Consider the following 21,162-nt stretch of genomic DNA (forward strand, 5'->3'; position numbering starts at 1 on the left):
TATGCAGATGAGTCCTGCAGGTTGGTTCTGGTCGTGGCTTTCAGAGGCTCTACCCCGTCTCCCGATTGCGTTTGACAGGAGCCTTTTTCTTCCCAGGCAGCCCAGAGGGAGTGGCTCAGCGGGGAGCAGCGTCCTTATTCCAGTTTCGAGATCTGGGCCCCCGTCCTGGTCTTGTGTCCATGGAGGGCAGCTTCCAGGGTGACAGATGACGCCGCACGCTGCGCTGGTGTTCACCATCCACGCAGGCCGGTGCTCGAGGCCGCGATGCAGGCCGGGCCCTCCGTGCTGACGTCGAGGTCTCCGAAAAACAACGAAATTCTGCTGGTGTGCCAGATGTAACAAGGCAGGAAAAGGCAGGATCTTAAGGAAATGCTTTCAGTAGCAGGAGTTTTCTGATTGCTTGAATTAAGTTGTTACAAGAGGTACAAAATTGCCAGAAGTGCTGTCATTTAGAAAATCAGATTTACGTGAACACGTCTCTGCTGGAAGAAGTCTTTACAGGTGTAACAGCATGACTAGTATAAAATGCAACCAGGCTGGAAAGGAGAAGGCAGTGAGTGGGTGTTTTCGGTCTCATCCTCCTCCGTGCCTGCAGCCCGGGAGTTTCAGATCTTACACCTTCTCGAAGGTCTCCGCCTCTGGTTGGTCCCCTGCCTTGTGGGGTGGCTGCAAGAACGTGCCCGAAGCACTCAGCCAGAACCGGGTCTCGGTCTTGTCCCTGTCTCTTCTGCTCTGTGTGCTTTCCCAGATCAAGCCACTGGTGATCTAGAAAGCATCCCAGGTCCCCCCACTTGTCCCCTTCTGTTGCTGTCCTCCCGGTGTGGTCACGCTCCCTGAGGCTCCTTTGCGTCCTCTCTATGAAATGCAGATCTGGTAATTCTTCCCCCCAGCCCCACCCCCGCCCCAAGGAGAGCACACACCTTCATCCCCCAGCTTTTCCATCGGCAGCTGGAATCATAGTCACACCGCCTCTGAGCCCTGCGGGGCCTGGCTGAAGCCCGCCTTCCCCAGCATTGCCCGGCTCTCTCCCTCTCGGTGGGCCCACCGTGGTGGTGGCTGGGGTTTGGTTCCTCTGGAGCCATTCACTTCCACTTCCTCCCTCCTTTTTAAGATTTTGTTGAGTCCCAGCATACCATCCAGCATATGGCGGACCCTTCAGCATATTTGGTGAGGGTGGGAATGGGAGCAGTGGTATTTTTTTTTTTTTAAGATTTTATTTATTTGACAGAGAGAGACACAGCGAGAGAAGGAACACAAGCAGGGGCAGAGGGAGAGGGAGAAGCAGGCTTCCCGCAGAGCAGGGAGCCCGATGCGGGGTTCGATCCCAGGACCCTGGGATCATGACCTGAGCCGAAGGCAGACGCTTAACGACTGAGCCACCCAGGCGCCCCGGAGCAGTGGTATTTATAAATATTTTAAGTGCTTCCAAGTACTCTGAGAGGTGGCATGTCCAGTATACATGGGCTCAGATGCCACCACCTTTCTCACCTGAGCTCACTACAGACCTTCCTCATCTACCACCACTCCCCTCCCCTGGGCTGGCTTTCCTCGGGCTGCCTCTGGGCGGCTGGGTCCAGTCTGTGGATCTGAGTTGGAATGCAACATGAAATCTATCTGCCATTTCTAATCTAGCAGAAAAAGACAGAACATTCCAGATGCTTGGGTTCCTGTATCGATCTCCAGACACGTTGTGTTGACTCTTTAGTTTGCCCGCCAGACTGGTGCAGATAATCCGATGGTAAGGTGAGATAATCTTTCATGAGGATAAAGTAGGAAGTATTGCAAAATTAGTAATGTTTGTGCAAGTGTAAGGTTGTATAGTTACATTCAGGGTGCTTTAATGTAACACATAATCAGCTACCTGTCAACGGAAGCTGTAGGGCCCGTTGACTTCTATCTACATAAGAGCCTTTCAGTAGGGACTGGACTAACTTTCTTTCCGAATTAAGTTGATCGCTTATTTCTCTTTTATATTTACTAGATGTTTATACTTTTCCTTTTGCTAGTGAAGACTGCCTTTCAGGGAGATCGGATGTCAGTGTCAGGAAGGTGTTGTTTTTTGTTTTCCGTACTGTGGTTCTGTGGCAGCTCTTCACGGAGGGCCCCCCGTGGGGGTCACCTGTTTCAGGAACACCCGGCAGGGGTGAAATTGCAGCTTCCTGCCCCCACAACTTAACTCTAACAGGGCCCGAAGTCTGCATCTTAACTAAGCTCTTTGCATTTTAAATAAGTTCTAGAAGTTTGAGAACCACAGCCCTAGGATATGTCATGAGTCCCACGGGATCTAGAAAAGGTGGCTCATTCGCTGACCTTTTCAGTCTCACCTGCACATAAAGGTGACGTCAGAAAACCTAGCCCGGCCAACACTGTGCAGTGAGAGGCGGGGAGATTGATTGTGGCTGAGGGTGAAAGTAGCCAGTGACCTTGTCAGCTGGAGCAGAGAAGATCAACAAGGAGCATTGTTCCCTGGCCCTCTGGGAACAATGGCCCTTTGATCACAGCTGCAGTGGGTGGAAAGGAGCCGGGCAGGGGGGCTGGCCTCCTGGGTCCTGCAGGGCAGGGCAGAGCTTCTGCTGTGGATCTCTGGCGCAGCCAGCTGGGGCAGGCTGGCCGTGTCCTTCACCTTCATCCACACTCTCACCGTTTACCTGCCCTCCCTGGACGCCCAGGATGCGGGGAGCAGCAGGAACAGTGTTTTAAAGGTCGGTATTGCCAAGTGTGTAGAATGTGGGTCACTTGTATTAGCTCATGTGATCAGCTTAAAGCACGGGAAACCCAGCAAGTTGACGAGAAAGCATTTCATGGCAAACTTTAACCCTGGACCGGACCCCCGAGAAGTTACCCCCTTGCGCGCCCCCCCCCCCTCCGCCGCCAACACACAGAGCTTGCTCTGTTCCTCAGCCTTCCCGGTCTCCTTTAATCTTTACGGTACTCACAGCTTGCCCTGCACAGTTCTGTGTCCAGGTTAGTGTGGTTTTCTGTCCTCTCCCAAGTGTCAGTTCCATCTCACCCAGGAGAAAAAGGGGGTTCCCAGTGGGGGACACGCAGGTGTCTAGAAACCTATGAGGACATTTGTGGTTGTCATGATGACATTGGGGCGGTGTATTAGCATTTCATGTTCTGAGCGTGTGGGATGCTAAGTGCCCCTCAGTCTTGGGGACAGCCTCACGTGTTGAAGGATTGTCCCCCATGAGAAATGCTGGGGCCCTGCATCTTGTCCAGCCCTTCCTTGAGAATAGGCCAGCCGTGTGATAATGTATTGAATCCGTGTGGCTTCATAGACACAGAATGAGGTTAATCAGGTGCTGGGAAGATAAACAGATGGCTGAAGCCAGCTTCCTGGGTGGCATCTGTGCTCGGATAGTGAAGGTACTGTTCTTGGATTCTGCAGTGCAGCTTCACCCTTCCTAAGGGCCCGGTGTAGATGAGAGTTAGGAGCTAGAAAAATCCTGAGCAGGTGCTCCTGTCCAGCTCAGGAGTCACTGGCTGCTTGTTGTCCCACAGATGCGTGGTGCCACCAGATAGGGTGCAGCCGAGTCAGTTAGGGGTCACATCGTGAGAGGGGTGGTGGCAGAGGACCCAGGATTTTAGCCCTGGCACCCTCCAAGTCACCGCCCTTAGCACTGAGGGGGTTGGGATTTGGGGCTCACAGGCCTTCTGGAGTCACTTTGTGGCCCATAAAGTGCCCATGGGGAGGAAAAAACGATTTGAACTCTAAGGATCAGACAGGATCAAAACGGCTCTGGAATACTTGCTGATCTGTATCAGTCATCGAGTTAGAGGTGTCAGAGAAAGGACAGGTGGGTAAAACTTGAGGAACAGAAAAAAGGATGAACAGACAGGATGGCTTCGGATCTTATTTTAAGAAAGGACTCAGAGGTTATGCTAATAAGCCAGATAGCTTCTTGAACTAAGGATGTCCCATAGACTACAGGATTTGAGTATCTTAAAAAACTAGATTAGAATTAGGTTCACAGTGAGGGCAGCAGAAACAGATGGGAAATTCAGCCACAGTTGAGAGCAATGTGAACTGATGTGACTCAGCCGTTGTCTCCACGAGGTCTCCTGTGGGCCGCACTGAAGCGACGTGTCCTTCCTGTGACTCAGTGAGCCTGCTCTTCAGAGTAGTTTCTAAGGAAATGAGTAGCACTGTGTCTAGAGATTCAGCTCTGAGAATGCTTAGTGAATGAACACTGTTTGAAACTGAACATTGGAAGCAGCCCAGGTGGCCCCTCAAAGCGGGGTTGGATAAATAGGTTCTGTAATTCATCTGTTGATTGGAAGGTGCTGTAACCATGACAATGATGTGAAGGAAAGTATTGACAGGGGGCACAGTGTATGACAGATAGCCTGTATGGGACATACAGGAACATAGTAACACTTAAGTAAAGAAACTGTGTAAACATCGAGGGAAAGTCCTGGAAAGGCCTTGGAAGGTTCAGGTGGATTAGCTATAAGTGGCTGAACTCCAGGTACCTGGAATTCTTTCTCAGGGATTTACTACTTAGAATGTTTAACTTGAACATGTATGATTATTTTTGTAATTAAAACGGTGTCAAACACTAAATAAAAACGTGATCTCATGTACAAACTTTCATCCAAGTATTTTAATACGTAATCATTTTTAAAAAAAGATTTTATTTATTTATTTGACTGAGAGAGACACAGCGAGAGAGGGAACACAAGCAGGGGGAGTGGAAGAGGGAGAAGCAGGCTTCCCGCTGAGCAGGGAGCCCGATGCGGGGCTCGATCCCAGGACCCCGGGATCATGATCTGAGCCGAAGGCAGACACTTAACCGACTGAGCCACCCAGGCATCCCAATACTTAATCATTTTTAAATCCAGATATTCCTAGTATTGGGATTCTAAGGAGCTATTAGCCCCTCACATCTATTTGGAATTGGTTGATCTTGGGCACCAGGAAATGAGGGTTGTGATTATCAGGAATGACTGTTGGTTGGGGAGGGCTCGAGTCACTTAACATCAGTAGAGTCAGGTCTAATACTACAAGACTAACTTCAGTTGCCTGGTTGGAAACTCTCCCAGGAAAGTCTCCACTGCAACATCGTCCACTCCTTTCTCTCCCTGGCTGGGGAACACCCACAGAGCCTAGGGCTTGGCTCCCTGGCCCAAAAAGCAGCTGAATCAGAGGTGAGAGTCTCAGGGGACCACGCTGCCTCCCAGATGAGTCAGGTTTCCCGCTGCAGGCCTCGTCCGTGGGGGCTTCTGATTTGCAAAGGTGAGGTCACAGAGCTGTCATTGAATCAGCCTGTGAAGAATTTAGGTCTTGTTGTAAGCAAATGCTTTGCTGCAGCATTTCTTAGAATAAAATCTGTGGGACATTATTAAGAAAAGGCTCCATGGCATTCACAGAGATGGGGAAGGGACAGACAGGTTTTGTGCAAGGAGGCAGGCGAGCACGTCCAGCAGCCGCTGGGCCCTCCCACATCTCACGTTTAGTATGGGGAGGCTCCGGAAGCCATGCCAGCTTTTGGGTCTGGTAACCCAAACCCTGACTTTACTAAATGTAGTTAGCTCTGGATTGTTCTTGTAAGGATTTTTACTGTGTAGGTGAAAATGGATACTCATATATGTGAGTACAGGTGGCCTCTTGTTTAGGGGACCCTCGTTCTAGCCAGACTCACAGCCGAGAGCATCTGAGAGCATCTGTCTGTGGGCAAGGCACTCTGAGAAATCTGGAATCCTCTTCCCCTACGTGGGGCGTGCTCATTACTCTGGGGACACTCAGGTGAGGCCCAGGTTGACAGAGAAATAAGAGGCGTCCATCTTGCTTGGTGATACGCAGCCTGTGAAGACTCGTGTAGCCTAGGATTCTGTTTTTGTTCAAAAAAATCTCAAATGACAAAGGTTGGCAAGAAATGCATCCTAACGTTAGTGCTTCTCCCCTTCTTTCTCATTTCCCTTTATCGAACACATATCACCAGATGGAACCCTCCTCCCCCAAATTTTGTTAACAAAACAGTGGCTTTTTCAGGATTTCCAGCTGATTTCCTCTTGGGAGGAGCATGGTGGGCGGCTGGTGACCCCCGGCCGCCGTCCTGGGCCCAGCTTTGCTGTGCTGCAGGGAGGGCTTCAGAGGCCCGGGGGCCTGGACACGTGACACGCTGTTCCGAAGTCTGAGGGTGTGCATCCAGGCCTCTTGCTGATGCCTGGGGGGCCAGTGCTGCCCTCTCTGGCCGCTGTCATTGTGTTGGGGCTGAGCCACAGAAGCCACGCTTTCCACGTCTGGGGAGTTAAAGCCTTGTGTCTTCTTTGGCTCCGTGGTAGGCCCCACGCTCGGGAGGCCAGGAATGTAGGAAGAGAATACAGACAACAGATGTTTTCAGTAAAAGTTGTTGAGGCTTCTGGTAAAGAAGATTCTAGACTTTTTAGCAGGCGAATGCTCGCCTCGTAAGATGTGTCAGTGATGAGTGTGGAAAACCCACGGACGTCCAGCGGCAGGATCATGCGGGCAGTGCGTGTTTCATTGGCAGGGACAGCGACATAGGTGATGCGCGTCAGAGACAGCCAGGCCTCTGGAGGGGCTCACAGAGGTCCAGCCTCCGCTGAAGGCCATCAGGCAACGCTGGGCTCCCTTCCTCCTGCTCTGCAGCCCGCCGCAGGAGGCCTGGACGCTCCGCCAAGCCCTCCTCTGTGGCCCTGGGGGAAGGAAGGGTGCCAGAATAAGTCAAATTATCCAGGGACTAAGAAGCTACACTTCTCCGAATTCAGCAAAGACTTTGTCCTGTTTTCATCAAATGAGACCCATCTGGGAAAGCCGGGAAAAGAAGAACATTCTTTTTTTTTTTTAAAGATTTTATTTATTTATTTGAGGGAGAGAATGAGATAGAGCATGAGAAGGGGGAGGGTCAGAGGGAGAGACAGACTCCCCGCTGAGCAGGGAGCCCGATGCGGGACTCGATCCCGGGACTCCGGGATCATGACCTGAGCCGAAGGCAGTCGCTTAACCAACTGAGCCACCCAGGTGCCCCTTAAGAAGAACATTCTTGAAAAATAAAGTCTTCATTAAAATACCCCCGTCCCCCACCGAAGATCCCAGTAGAACAAAGTGGCGCCCGTCACCCACGAGGCAGCTCCAGGTGAGGAGCTAAAGCCTAAGATGCCTCTTCGCTGCTTTGGCAATCCTACACTGAGCGGGGTCCAGTCACAGACGTGGGTAAGGAAGGTAAGAGGTGCTGTGCGGGACGAGCGGCCGTTCTGTTCCCTGCCTGGTGGGAATACTTAGAACAGAGCCTCCTGTACTCGTGCAGCGTAGGGAGGAGCACCTCGTTGTGAAGATGCGGCCGTGGGGGCCGCGAGAGGGGAGAGACCTGCTGAGCCCCACCTCCACGGGGCCCAGCGTCCGCCGTGGGTGCCGATGTCACGGCGCGGGCCCCGGGGAGCTGGCTCTTCGGTCCCCCCCGCACGCTCATCGGTGCACGGATGGAAAGGAGCGGGAATATCTTTCCTGCCGAATGGTCTTTTTACCAACAGATGGGGCAGAACCTCTCCCTCTTCTGCGACGCTCCAGACAGACACCTCTTCTGAACCAGTGTGGACCTGTTTCTTAGGAATAGCCAGGGCACAAATAGAGAAGACTAGGTACTTTTTTTTTTTTTTTTAAGATTTTATTTATTTATTTGAAAGAGTAGGAGTGGTGTGTTGTGGGTGGGGGAAGGAGAGGGAGAAGCGGGCTCCCCACTGAGCAGGGAGCCCGACCCAGAGCTCGATCCCAGGACCCTGAGATCATGACCTGAGCCAAAGGCAGATGCTTAACCGACTGAGCCCCCCAGGCGCCCCCATGACTAGGTACTTCTTAAGACCGTGCTGTTCTTCGTGGCGGGAATGACTCACCGAGCAGTATCTGCATGCTCCTGGGAGCTGGAAAAACACCACCAACTGGCCTATCTTGCCGATTCCTTTTCTGTGTATGCATGTTTGTATGTTGTATTATGCTTGCAAGAACATTTTTGGTATCCTGGTTTCCTCAATATCTTAATGATTTCCGCCTGAATATAATTCGTAATGGCTTCATACTATTCTGCCATGTGGATATTTCACCATTTCTTAAGCCATTTCCTGGTTGTTGATCTGTTAGGTACTTTTGCATTTTTTGGAAGTGAAGACTAATTGTAGACATCGATGTGTAAACTTTTATCCCGATTTCTAATTATTTCCTTGAGATGGATTTAAAGTGGAACTGCGTCAAAGAGCAGAAGCATTTTAAGGCTCTTGATACAGGGTGGTAAGATGTTTCCCTGTGTGAAGCATTCCTTTTACTTGATCCTCATTAGAATTGAATACTTTTTTTTTTTTTAACGCTGATTTAATAGGAACATTTTGCATTGCTTCAATTTACATTCTTTTAATACCAGGTGACACTGAGCCCAGGTCCATTTGGCAAGACATTGTTAGGGTGCCAAATGCTTTATTTCAGCTTGTTTTTAGTTCTGCAAGTGACCCATGAGTACATCTCATAAAATATTTAAATACTACTGACAAAGTCCCCTTGACTGTCTTCTCCCCCATCCCCCTTCTGGCCCCAGCAGTAACCACTTCCCATTGGGTGTCTTCGGAGACTTTTTACTGTGTGTGTGCATGTGTGTACGTAGACAGATAGGTACGTCGTATGGGAGGGTTTTAAAAACTAGTATTTTAAATATGTAGGAAAGTGCAGTTTGTGGTTTTAAAAGTTTTTATTTGATCACGGAAGTCCTTCTGAAATACAGATAACTCTCTTTTTTTTTAATAGGAATATAGGATTTCATATTAAATGTACTATGGCTCATTTAGCCATGTATTTATTAAAGCATTTCTATTTTCCCCTTTTCCCTGTTTAATTCATATAAATGTGCATTTATATTTACAGTGTAATATATGTCTTTTATCTTTTTTATTCAAGACTATTTTTTTTACAGGTTTATATATATTCTCTTTTATAATAGTGAATCGCTATTTATTACTCCCTACAAGGAAAATAGTTCAGAAATGGTGTGAACATAAACTTATGTATGTGTGTAAACACATTTACAAATAATGAACTTTTAAAAGCTTCTGCGGAGGTAAAATATTGTATGTTGACAACTGATGATTCAGATGAGCTGAGAGATAGTGAATCTTCCTGTTGCTCATTTTTTTCATTCAAATTTAAAGCCGATGGGTTTATCAGACATGTTAGTGTACCGCCCTTTCCGAGAGCCTCGTGCTCTTCTTCCACACTTACTGATATCTGTGAGTACCTCAGACTCACTATGCTGAAAACCACAACAAAGGAGCACTAGTATATAAAGTAGAAAAGAAAAGAAAAGGAATTCATCTTTACAGAATTTTGAATTAAAGAAAAAAAAAACAACGACCCTGTAATCCTGACCTGTGCTGTCTCCATCACATTTTAAAAAAGAATGTAAGCCCAAAGTAAAATAAAAGAATTTCTTGGAGGAAATTCTCTCACTTAGTTTTCACCATCTTACTTTGTCAAAGATTTCAGGGAGGTTTTACTACTTGCCTAATATTTCTGTTCTTAGCACGTGACATGTAGAGACTTCAGTTTCCTTAACAGTACCCTGTTTGCGCTGTACTCAAGCTCCGCTCATCTTTTTGTCAAGGTCAGGATCTTCTTTGGGTGCATATGGCACCTGTGTCCTTTGTCGGTGGGCGTGTTGTGGTTCCCCTGCAGACTTGGAGCTCCTCCGAGTCTGCGCTGAGCACGCCGGGCCTGGCAGCTGACTCCGCACCAGGACTTGCGGTTGCGCTCAGTGGATGGCCGACGCGAGCTGACATACTCAGTGGCTCACGCCCCGGGAGAGACATCAGTTATCGGTCTAGCCCAAGGTCGTAGCAAGTGCGGTAGCACTAGGAAAAGATGGATGGACCATCCAAGGTAAAAGACATAAAGGCCGTGTTCCAGGGAACGAATTTTGGGGAGGATTGTGGAGGTAAGGTGATAACCAAAGCTCTAGCATTTTTAGGGCTTTAAAAAATAATTGGAGTTGTCGTAAAGTTTACATATGGGAATGTGAGTAATCAATCCCACGCCTGAATTCGGACGCAGAATCTGGGTTGGAATCCTGGCTCTGTCACCTGTAAGCTGGTTTCTTACCCTTCCTCTCTGACCTTCATTGTCTTATCTGTAAGACGGGAACAGTGCCTACCTTATCTTGCTGTTGCTAGCACTAGGCTGAGGTCTGGCACATCCCAAGTGCTCGGTTAGTGGAGACGGTGGGATTGTTATGGGCGGGACACCTCCAGAAGTTTCACTCAAGCTGTAGGTGGCAAGTGTAGCGGAGGAAAAAATCTTGTCCTTCTGCTTTCTAGGTTCCCATTCTAGGTTTTCAGCTGGGACCCCTGTACCAAAGGACAGATTAACAGGAGAAAAAGCAGCGTATTAATGTGCATATCTCATATATACATGGGAAGAGTGGCTCAAAGAAGTGACTAGAATTTGGCCTTATGTATTATCTTCAGCTAAAACAAAGAAAGCCAGGTGTGGGGGGCAAGTGATGGGAAGGTGATCAGGAAAAGTACAGCAAGCCAAGGGTAAGGTTGCCTCTCAGTGGATAAGAGTCTTCTCTGAGTCTTCTTTTTATCCTTCTCTTCCTGGTAGACCGAGAGAAACACCCTTGCAAATGGAGATTTCCTTCGTACACATAAATTTTCCTTACAAAAGGGTAACTTCTACTCTCTCTTTTTTTTTTTTTTAAAGATTTTATTTATTTATTTTAGAGACAGAGCACAAGAGGGGGGAGCGGGAGAGGGAGAAGCAGACTCCCTGCTGAGCAGGGAGCCCGATGCGGGACTTGATCCTGGGACTCCAGGATCATGACCTGAGCCGAAGGCAGTTGCTTAACCAACTGAACCACCCAGGTGCCCCTCTACTCTCTTTTCTGAGCTGCTTCTCTGTCTACTGTTTCTCAAAATAATTGGCTCACATTGACCCTTCTGCCAAAGAGGCATATTTCGGGTGACAGATTTTGGTCTTCTGCGGTAGGGAAGGTCCTGGCAGCAGCAGACGAGAAAGTCCACCAGCCTGCTTTGTGGGGCGGTTGGTGGAATGGGCAGATAAGAGCTTTGCAGTTTGCAGACCTAGTTGGAATGCTACTGCAGGGATTTGGGAAGACGTTTTCTGTGCGGTGTAGTGACCAACTAACTCTTACCCTGGTTCAGTAGTAATCATGCTAATAGACCCATGGAAGGAGCACCGTGGAGGTGCTTGTCTAGCAAACACTTGTGCCATTTTTATTGAGCATCCCATACTGAATGCCTTGGGACAACGACAATGGTATTTCTTGCAGTAGGCTTCTAAGTTTCTCTGTAATGCCTAGGAGTTACTTGGAATTACAAGGATAAGGGAGTTTATTTATTTATCTTTTTAAAGATTATTTATTTATTTGACAGAGAGAGAGAGACACAGCGAGAGAGGGAACAAGCAGGGGGAGTGGGAGAGGGAGAAGCAGGCTCCCCGCCAAGCAGGGAGCCCCATGCGAGGCTCGATCCCAGGACCCTGGGATCACGACCTGAGCCCAAGGCAGACGCTTAACCCACTGAGCCACCCAGGCGCCCAGATAAGGGAGTTTATAATGGCAAACAGATATACAAAGTGTGGCACTTTCCCCAAACAGAATAGTTTGTTACTATTTTTTTTTTTTAAAGATTTTATTTATTTATTTGAGAGAGAGAGAATGAGAGACAGAGAGCACGAGAGGGAAGAGGGCAGAGGGAGAAGCAGACCCCCCGCTGAGCAGGGAGCCCGATGCGGGACTCGATCCCGGGACTCCAGGATCATGACCTGAGCCGAAGGCAGTCGCTTAACCGACTGAGCCACCCAGGCGCCCAATAGTTTGTTACTATTAAGAAAAGTAAAAACTGAGAAAAGAGACTTAAGGTACAATCAGGTAGCCTGTGTATATTCCTTTTAAGATGTAAAATAAAGTCAGGCGCCCACTTTAGGGATGGCTGCCCCTCTTCTGGTTAGGTGGCTGATAATGGGCTCTTCGTTGGTAAGTGACAGACCAATCCCCAGGTGGTGCGGCTGACCGATCAACAGTGGCTGCGCCCGCCAGATGAGGCCATAGCTTTCTAAGTTGTGAAATAGTTGTTAAAATTTCTGAAAACCTTTTATTTCTGTTAGTTCTGGGATTTTGATAAGAGATCACAGTCAAGTGGTTTTTTCCTGGAAGGCCTTGTTTTGGGACCTAACCTCTCTGTGATACCAATAGCAGATCAGTAAGTCATCTTATTTAATGTTTTTAAACCTGATAGAAGGAAAAGCTGTTTTCTCCACTATATTATCAGTGTTTCCATGAGAACTTTCCTTGAGGTACACTTTACTATGTTCCCAGCTTTTACTTGGTAAAGATGTAAGAAACTCTGTAACAGTGCTTCTACATGTATTATTTAAAAAAAGATGATTCAGGGAGCGCCTGGGTGGCTTAGTCAGTTAAACATCTGCCTTCGGCTCAGGTCATGATCTCAGGGTCCTGGGATTGAGCCCCGCATCGGGCTCTCTGCTCAGCGGGGACTCTGCTTCTCCCTCTCCCTCTGTCTGCCTCTCCCCCTGCTTGTGCTCTCTCTCTCAAACAAATAAATAAAATCTTTTTTAAAAAAAGATTAGATTTTTCAGTACTTAGGGTTTTGGAAAAGTCCTTTTATATTCTTCCTTTGATTAGAATTATGTGGCCTGCCCCATTTCCATTTTAGCTCTGGCTATCAGAAATTTAAAAATTATTTTAATATTCAAGCACACCAAAGCATTATCTTGTGGTTGGAAAATCAACTTCTTTTGTTCATTTTGTGACTTTATATTTATGCCCGTTCCTTTCAAGTGCACGTGCGACTTTCTTGGATATGGATAACATTGAAATAATCTAATAAAATGAACTTCTCATGATAGTGGCATTCACTCATTTGGCTTTTATCTTTAAGACTTTGGGAGAGAGGGACACCTGGGTGGCTCAGTTGGTTAAGCATCTGCCTTCAGCTCAGATCATAATCCCAGCGTCCTGGGATCGAGTCCTGCATCGGGCTCCCTGCTCAGTGGAAAGTCTGCTTCTTCCTCTGCCCCTCGCCCTGCTCGTGCTCGCTCGCTGTCTTAGATAAATTAAAATAATAATAATAATAATAATAATAAAAGACTTTTGGACAGAAAATGAGATGCAGTTTTAATTGGCTTTGCGAATGCCAGGGATCTCGAAGGAAACACTAGGGCCAAAAAACCCTGGGACAGCTCAGACACCATGCAGTTTTTCATAGGGATAGGATGAGCACCGAGGAGCATGGTGATGATTTGAAGTATTTAGCATATAGATGGCCTGGACTGCTGTTCATTTGGGAGAAAATAATGAGGATTGCATGAAGAAATCGCGAAGCCCACGGGGTGAGGAAGGTCCTTTCTTACACCTCGGGGCTGAAGTGTGCGGCCGTGCTGGTCACTCCCCTGCTCTGTGCCCTCCCGTCCTGGGTTCTGCTCTGCTGAAAGCGCTCATTGTGCGGGACCCTGGTTGTTTGTTTACAGCCCGTGTCTGTGTTGGAGCTGTGGGCGCTCCAGCCGCCTTGGTCTTCTTTTGTCGGCCGTGCCCAGCACAAGGCTCACAGTGTGTTCTTGACACCGTGATTCATGTTTCTGAAATAGCAGATCAGAAGGCACATTTTAGGCCAGTAAGTATTTCAGTATATGGGCAAATATTTTGAAGAGTCAAAAAGGGTTGGGAGGCATTTTTTGCCCCCAAACTATGTGTTTGTTCAGCCCCTTAGCCCCCGCAAACTCAGAAAATCCGATCTCCTCCTCCCCCACATTTCTCAAACTTTCCGGTTTCTAAGAGCAGTTTGGTGCCGAGGCTGGCTGGAATGGGGTAGGTGGCACTTTGTCAGGCAGCCCTGCCTGCCGTGTCCCCTGTGCAGGTCTGCGTGGCCCGGGTGTGGACATCCACTGATAGGTTTTGAAGGCCTTTTGTGCTGAGGACACAGTGGTGACCAGTGTGGACTCTCCCCCAGGGACGGGGTTTCTGCTTCAGAAGCATTCGAGGCAGACTCCTGTCTTAGAATTTATACAGTGAACTTTGTGCTTGCCTTCTGTTTTCCTTGAGGGCGCAACACAGAAAACCATAAGTAAGAAAGCTTGACAGTCCTAGGTTGTGCTGTCTGTGATCAGGATGCTCTGCTGTAAACAGAACTAGACAAGGGTATAGTGATGTACCTTCTGCTTCTGTTCCCACTCTCACCCCAGAAACGAGCTTTGTGTACCACTGACGTCACTGTTGGCCCAGCTCTGGGACCTGCGGTGTAGTTGTCCGGTCACTTCGGGGTCAATGAGCCCTCTCTGACCGTGTTCCCACTGGATGGCCAAATGAGTCTGTACTAGGATACATCGCTTCAGTGGGTGACATGTCATGACCTCTCAGTAACTTGGGCTTCTCTGAATGCACCATGGGGATGAGACCTGCGTCGTGCTGAGCGTTGCTGCACGAAATTCCCGTTGGTGTCAAGGCAATGCTTTGCAGAGTGGCAGCGTCTGACCCTGACCCTCACTGGTGAGTCTTTCAGTTTTGAGCCATTGTCTCTGGTTTTTGTCTGTGGCGTGACGCGGAGCCCATCACTTTACCCCTTGGCGGCTGAGAATCCTCATCTGTACAGTCAGGGTCATTTGAGGAGCCTCTGAGTGGTTTGAAGCTTGAATAACCTCCGTGAAGTGCCTGTCCCAGGACTCAGAGCAGAATGGGCGAGCAGCACACCACAGCCACTCTTACCTCTTAAAACGGGAGACTTTTCTTCCTTAGCATTTTGTAACATGGGTTTATAATTCCTTTTAACAGTTCACGCCTATTGATATTTTCATGAATCCGCAATGTATTTCAGGTCCTACAGATAGATAGCGTGCTTCTTGGTCTGTAGACTGGTGCTGTCTGCTGACTGGGGTTTTCTCGTGTGGCTGAGGACTGAGTCTTGATGCGAAACAGCAGCTGCAGTTTGATTGATTGTCTGATTGACTGACTAACTTGGGTAGTCTTTAGTGGCAGGTCTGGGAAGTAAGCTCTGTACATAAGTCATCTCATGTAATCCCTACAAGGAGGGCAGTGCAGCACAGAGAGGTTGGGTGGGTTGTTGATGGGAGGACCAGTGATCTACACCCAGGCGCCTAGCGCCCCCCCCCGCCTTCAGCGCGTGCGCACCAGGGTTCTGTGCATGGTGTTCAGTCTGGACTTGAACACATCGTTCTCTCCTTAAAGGGCGCGTGCTTTCTGTGTAAAGGTGTAAAGACAGCACAGACCATCCACAACACTGCGCTCTATCTTCCTGCTGGACCTTTTTCCTGGCCTGTCCCCACTCTGGTTCCTGGTGCTCAGGTCTTGGGGGTGGCTGTGTGTCCGGTAGTTAGGAGCACCGGATGTTGAAATCAGACAGCCGTGGGGTGAAATCCTGGTTCTGTCCGTTAGGAGCTGTGTAACCTAGAGCAAGTGACTTGTCCTCTCTGTGTCTCAGTTTCTCATCTGTAAATGGAATAATAAATAGTACTTACCTTAAAGGGTCATTATGAGGATTGAGAGTACCCACGCACACACGCATGGTGCTTAGAAAGGTGCCTGGCACACCGTGTTTGTGGCTAATTACGGCATGGTGGGTGCTCTGCACACCGCTGTGGACTGCGTCACTCCTGTCTTCACCCAGCGCTCCCCGTGTGACGGGCACCCTGTGGAAGTCTGTTGAGGGAGGGGGATGGATCTGGGTGGGCTGAGCGGTTGAACACAGGACCTGTTCTTTTTCATCTTGAGGTTAAATTGGACTCATTGAAATAGGCTATCTCGGCTTCAGTAGAAGCAGAGTGCTTGCTTTGTGATAAGCACAGGCTGGATATCGGAGGATTAACTTACGGAATCTTTCTAGGAGCCTCACGAGGCAGGTATTGTCCCATTTTACAGATAGTAAGTTTTCGTGCACTTTAATCTAATGCCTGTAGTGAAGATATTGGACTTTGAACCAGGGAAGCAGGGTGTGAGTCCTACAGCCGAGCTGGGCTTGCCCCCCAGGTCCCCCGGGTGACTTCCAGCTTACAGTAAAGCACTCCATGAACACTGTGTTGTCTGTACGATCGCAGCTTCCGTGAGGTGGAATCATGGATCCCAGTGCTATCTGAGCACCGATATGGGAGCTCTGCATGCTGGTAATTGAAGTGTGGTCATGCCATGGGACACAGACGCCATATTCCTTAGTTAAAAATTCTTGCTTTGGGGAAAATCTTCATATTGAAGCCAAATTCTCATACTGTAGGTTAAAACTGTTTGCTGTGCTCTGTCTTTGGCAGGAATGGAAAAATGCTGTCCATTGCTCTTGGCCGGGTGGTGCTTAACGTGATGTCCCACCGTGGCCCCGTCCTTGCTTCCTCTTCCCCAGGTTAAATGTGCCCTGTGACTTTCACACTTTGAGTTAGGTTTCAGGGCGCTCTACAACTTCTCCTTTTGATCCTTTCCCTTTTTTAAGAAACATTTTCCCCCAGGAGGGTAGAGCCCTTAGATCGCTTTGAGCCTGGCCGATATTTATGATGGCATAGTCAGGGTCTGCAGCGTGAAGAAGGGAACCTGGGTGAGTGACGAGCTATCCTGAAATACTCCTCCCTGCCGCACTCTTCATGACACTGTCCGCGGGGCCTTTGCCAGGCAGCTGTCCTCGGCTTTCCTGCCCCTGCTCCTCCCTCAGCTCAGGTCCAGAGCCTGCGGCCAGCTGGGCATTGGCTCAGCGACGTGGGAGCCCCGACGGAGTCCAGTGGGTGGGTGTCTGCCTCTTCACTGATCCTCACTTGCGCCATGTGTGGGAGCTGACGTGTTACCCTAGTGAGGGAGCCTGTTGGTTACACAGTGTAAGAACTTCTTGAGAAGGGGCTTGACTTCATTCTACAGAACTCCAGATTCTACCCTCTGAGAGGTCCTTTTAATCTTTGAACCGGCACGCCATTTGTTTGTCCCTGGGAAGAGCACCAGTCCCCACCTCCCCCTTGCGGACCTAGTGTGGGCCTGCAGTGACGTGACGCGTGGTAGGTGCCTGTAAGCTTAGCACATCGTCAGCGCTCAGCAAATGTTGGCTGATTATTTAAAAGTGAGCACAGGTGCTGTGAGAGTAGGAAGTTTGGGGCACTCACCCAGCTTTGAATGGGGATCACAAAAAATTCCCCAAGGTCGTCAAGCCTCCGTGAGTTAGTCAAGAGAAGAAAGGGAAGGCAGGGTGTCTCGTGAAGGGCGATGGCCGCAGGGTGTTCACTGTGATGGGCGGACAGCGTTGGGACATGTGTGCAAAGCTGGGCAGGGGGCAGATCTTGGAGGCTTCCGGGAAGTGGGGGGCAGACGGTTAGGTTGATCAGGGTGCTGGGCACCTGCTGACTCGGGGAGGCAGAATTAAGATCTGAGAGTCCTGATGGGACAGGTCTGTCTGGAGAGTGTGAGGGCAAGAGGACAGGTACACAATGTGTGGACATGTGTAACAGGGCTTGCTTGCAAGTTCTCGGCGGCTCGAGGTAGAGCCCGAGGCAGCCGGGTGGGACTTGCCAAGCCTTTGGCGGGCATGTTCCTTTTGAGAAATTGGATTAGGCGGGCTGCATGTGGATTTCTAATAAGGAGAAAGTCTGCCCAAGAAGTAGGAAGAGGGTGTTGTGCGCGTGTGTGTGCTGTTGGCCCAGAGCTCCTGGCTTGGGCGGGGAAGGGCCTGTTCGCCGTTTTCCTCTCTTCTCCTGTATGTGATGAAAATACCGCGCTTGTCTGACAGTTACCTTTTGATTAACTTCGTGTCTGGGGTTGCAGAGTTGTTTCTTTTTTTCTTTTCTTTTTCTTTTGACTATTTTGTTTTGAAGATTTTATTTATTTATTTGAGAGAGAGAGTGCCTACAAGCAGGGGTCGGGCAGAGGGAGAGGAAGAAGCAGACGCCCTGCTGAGCTGGGAGCCCCATGCAGGACTCGATCCCAGGACCCTGAGATCATGACCTGAGCCGAAGGCAGCCGCTTAACCGACTGAGCCACCCAGGCACCCCTTTTTTGACTGTTTTTCTCATTTTCTCATGAGTGGTTAGGAGGCAGACTGTAAATGCACTAGAAGGTGATTTCTCTTGAGAGGACTCTTCTCCCCACCCCTAAGTACATGCACGTAAACACAAAGAACGAAGAGTAGCAACTACGTTTTCTTTCTTTGGCAGCCTGGAGTGGTTTGGTATGCCCCTGGAGGAAGGGTTGTGGAAGTAAGTGTCGATTCATGTCCGAGTGACAGCCAACTGGCATCTGAAGTGACGGTCAGCCTCCCGGAAGGAATAGAGCCATTTCCCTGGCATTTTGTTCAGAGTCTGCCAGATGGCTAGAGAGCATCTCTCCCGCCACCGTGTTGCAGCGCAAGTAAACACATGCACTTCTAAGAAACGTCGTTAGCAGGAGGGGTTCTTTGAAATGTTTAAATAAAGAGCCTTCACTGTATGCTCAGTGTCTTGATTCTTCCCCCTTCTGGTAGAGCAGCCCGTGTTCCTGAAACATCCCTGAATGTTGAAACCATGGAGAGGGAAAGGCGAGCTGCGGCTGCTGGGCTGGCCCTCCCGTGGGGGTAGAGCCCGGGAGGGCATGGCTCAAACACCCCCGTCTCCACCAAGCCTCCCAGGACTGAGCCGGTCTGCCGATGACCTAGCTGCCCTCTGGATCAAACGGAACCCCCTCTAACTGCCCACCTTATGACGGCGAAGAAGCAGGAAATGTGGCTGGTCCATGAGCCGAACCGCAGACGGGGGACGCAGCCAGTGCTTACGCCCTCCTCCCCGCCAGGAGCCAGGACTTTGGAGGAGTGACTGCGTGCAGGGCAGAGACAGGGCAAGCACAACAGGAGCCCAGCTCTTTTAATGCCAGAAAGGAAGGAAAGAAAAGTTAGGAAAATAAGACAATGGTGGGGGGGCGCGTTGCACAGATAAAGGAGGTAGGTTTAAGGGGGTGCCCGCTGGCTAGATCTGAGGTAGGTTGAGCACCAAGACGGTGTAGCACAGAGATAAATCATACGCGGCAGTATAAACGTGATCAATTATTGAAAAACTAGAACTTCCTGTGTGGCCACAAGTGGACAAAGAGGTGAGCAAACAATACGGTGCCGAGTAACGAAGGGTAATGTGGAGGGTGTCGGAGCGGCCGTGGCCGCACAGGTCAGCGATGGACGCGAGACCTAGGGGGCATTTTGATGAGGGGCAAGGTCTTTTCCTGGTCTTACAGTATCTCCTCCCTGGTGACGTATTAGCTTCAAGAGAAAAAATAATTTTTTACCAGAGAAATTGGACAGCACTTGGCCTGGGCGGCCAAGGAGGGGCAGGTGGGCCTCCCGCACCTTCAGATGAGACCCCTGGAGAAGAACGCATCACCTCAGTGGTTTCTGGTTGAATTGAATCATGAGGAAACGTCAGACAAGTCAAAACAGAAATGCTTTATTAATACAAAAGAGATGGGGGATGCTAATCTGAACTGCGAAGGCCATGAAAGACCAAAGCAAGCTGTGTTTCGGAATAATGCAGCCAAATGCTATACGCCTGCCCCTGGACTGGATCCTGAATTGGGGGAAGGAGGCTCCATGAAGCGCATCGTGGGGTTAATTGAAGATGGCGATAAAGTACTGGGTTTACCGCCATCTGGGGATATCCCCATTCTGAAGTGTTTAGAGGTGAAGCGCCATGATGTCTGGAACGTACCTCCCCCGGCCCAGAATCGACGCTGTGTGTGTCCGTAGCGAGTCTGCAGCGAGTGAGTGGTCAGGTCCATGGCTGCTGGGTGGTGGTAGGGGCATCTGAGTGAGGCGTACTTGGCGTTCTTTGTACTGTTACTGTTCCGTGACTTTTCTGTAAGCTCGAACTTATTTCCAAATAAAAAGTTAAAAAGAAAAGAAGCAGCCCAGCTGTTATAACTATGACTTAAAGAGAAAAGGAGGGTGTGTGGACAAGATACGTGCATTTCTTAACTATTCTGGTGTGCATGTTCTACCTCCTGCGTTTCCTGTGGTAAATAAACATTTAATCCTATGACCGTCACTCTGTCACTCAACAGGCAAAGCCATTTCTGTGTCTGTTGGCTGAGAAAGTATATGCAGTGCAAGGAGAAATAATAATACTGCTTTTCAGGTTGAAACCCTCCTATTACGATTTGGTGTCATGGAAGAGGGTTGGAATGGTCCAGGTGGTTCTCGTTCCTCTATGAGGGAACGTCAGCTGCTGCATTTAAAATGATACTTGCCTATTCTCAAAGTCTATGGCTCAAATTTAAAAAAAGTGTGTGTGAAAGGTCTTTGTAAATAACGAAGATTTCTTCTGAAAGCATTAAATTATTATTAATAGGGGCGCCTGGGTGGCTCAGTTGTTAAGCGTCTGCCTTCGGCTCAGGTCATGATCCCAGGGTCCTGGGATCGAACCCCGCATTGGGCTCTCTGCTCTGTGAGAAGCCTGCTTCTCCCTCTCCCACTCCCCCTGCTTGTGTTCACTCTCTTGCTGTGTCTCTCTCTGTCAGATAAATAAAATCTTTTAAAAAAATTACTATTAATAGTTTTGGTTAACGACGAAAAATGGCTTTGACTGGAGGTTGGTGGAGATTTTCTTTACTTCTGGTGGCCCTTTTCCCTTTTAAATGTCAAGAATGATGGCACAAGAGAGTTTCCTTCCCCAGTGGGCCCTTTGGTTCCTTCTAGTTGCCTCCTTTCTCATTTCCTGCCCTTATTATTCCAGGCAAGCTCCAGTGACCGAAGAGCTATAGATCTTCTGAATTTCGAGAGCAGTGAAGTAGGAGCATAGCAGAGAGTGTATGAAAGACAATACGTAAGTCAGACTCCACCTTTTATCCGTTTGCAGACATGTCATGGATCTGAAGTTCCCCAGAGTCACTCCTGCTTTGTTCTGTGATTGTACATGAGGCTCTGCTGCACGGAGGGGCCCTCTAGGCCTTCGAGGGGCCCCAGCTCAACATCAGCCCAGGGAAGGCCAAGTCTGGTTTGGGGAAGGAAGGAGACAGGATTGGACTGGGAAGGCAGCACGGGCCAGGGTGTAGACATGTGGGAAACGAAGGGCCCAAGGAGTAGCATCTGCCAGAGTCGCTGAAGATGATGGAAAGGGTGTTGTGAGCTCTCAAGTCACGTAATAAATCAGGACATTTAAAAGGAAAAAGGGCCATCTGGATTCAGGAT

General features: G+C 49.1%; 1 protein-coding gene across 9 annotated transcripts in view; it reads left to right on the forward strand.

Moving 5' to 3' along the window:
• The window catches only part of SGMS1 (sphingomyelin synthase 1), a 235,432-nt gene that overhangs the window by 34,385 nt on the left and 179,885 nt on the right, over positions 1-21,162 (forward strand). For 8 of the 9 annotated variants that reach the window (XM_081824387.1, XM_081824385.1, XM_081824393.1 and 5 more), the window contains one exon: positions 20,708-20,797. The exons of the other annotated variant lie outside the window; for it this stretch is intronic. The gene's annotated coding sequence lies outside the window, so the exon portion shown is untranslated. The remainder of the gene's footprint in view (positions 1-20,707; positions 20,798-21,162) is intronic. 9 annotated transcript variants of the gene reach the window in all.

This window comes from Leptonychotes weddellii, chromosome 6 (genome assembly GCF_054177405.1).
Source record: "Leptonychotes weddellii isolate Sample4059 chromosome 6, ASM5417740v2, whole genome shotgun sequence".
NCBI classification, from domain to species: Eukaryota; Metazoa; Chordata; class Mammalia; order Carnivora; family Phocidae; genus Leptonychotes; species Leptonychotes weddellii.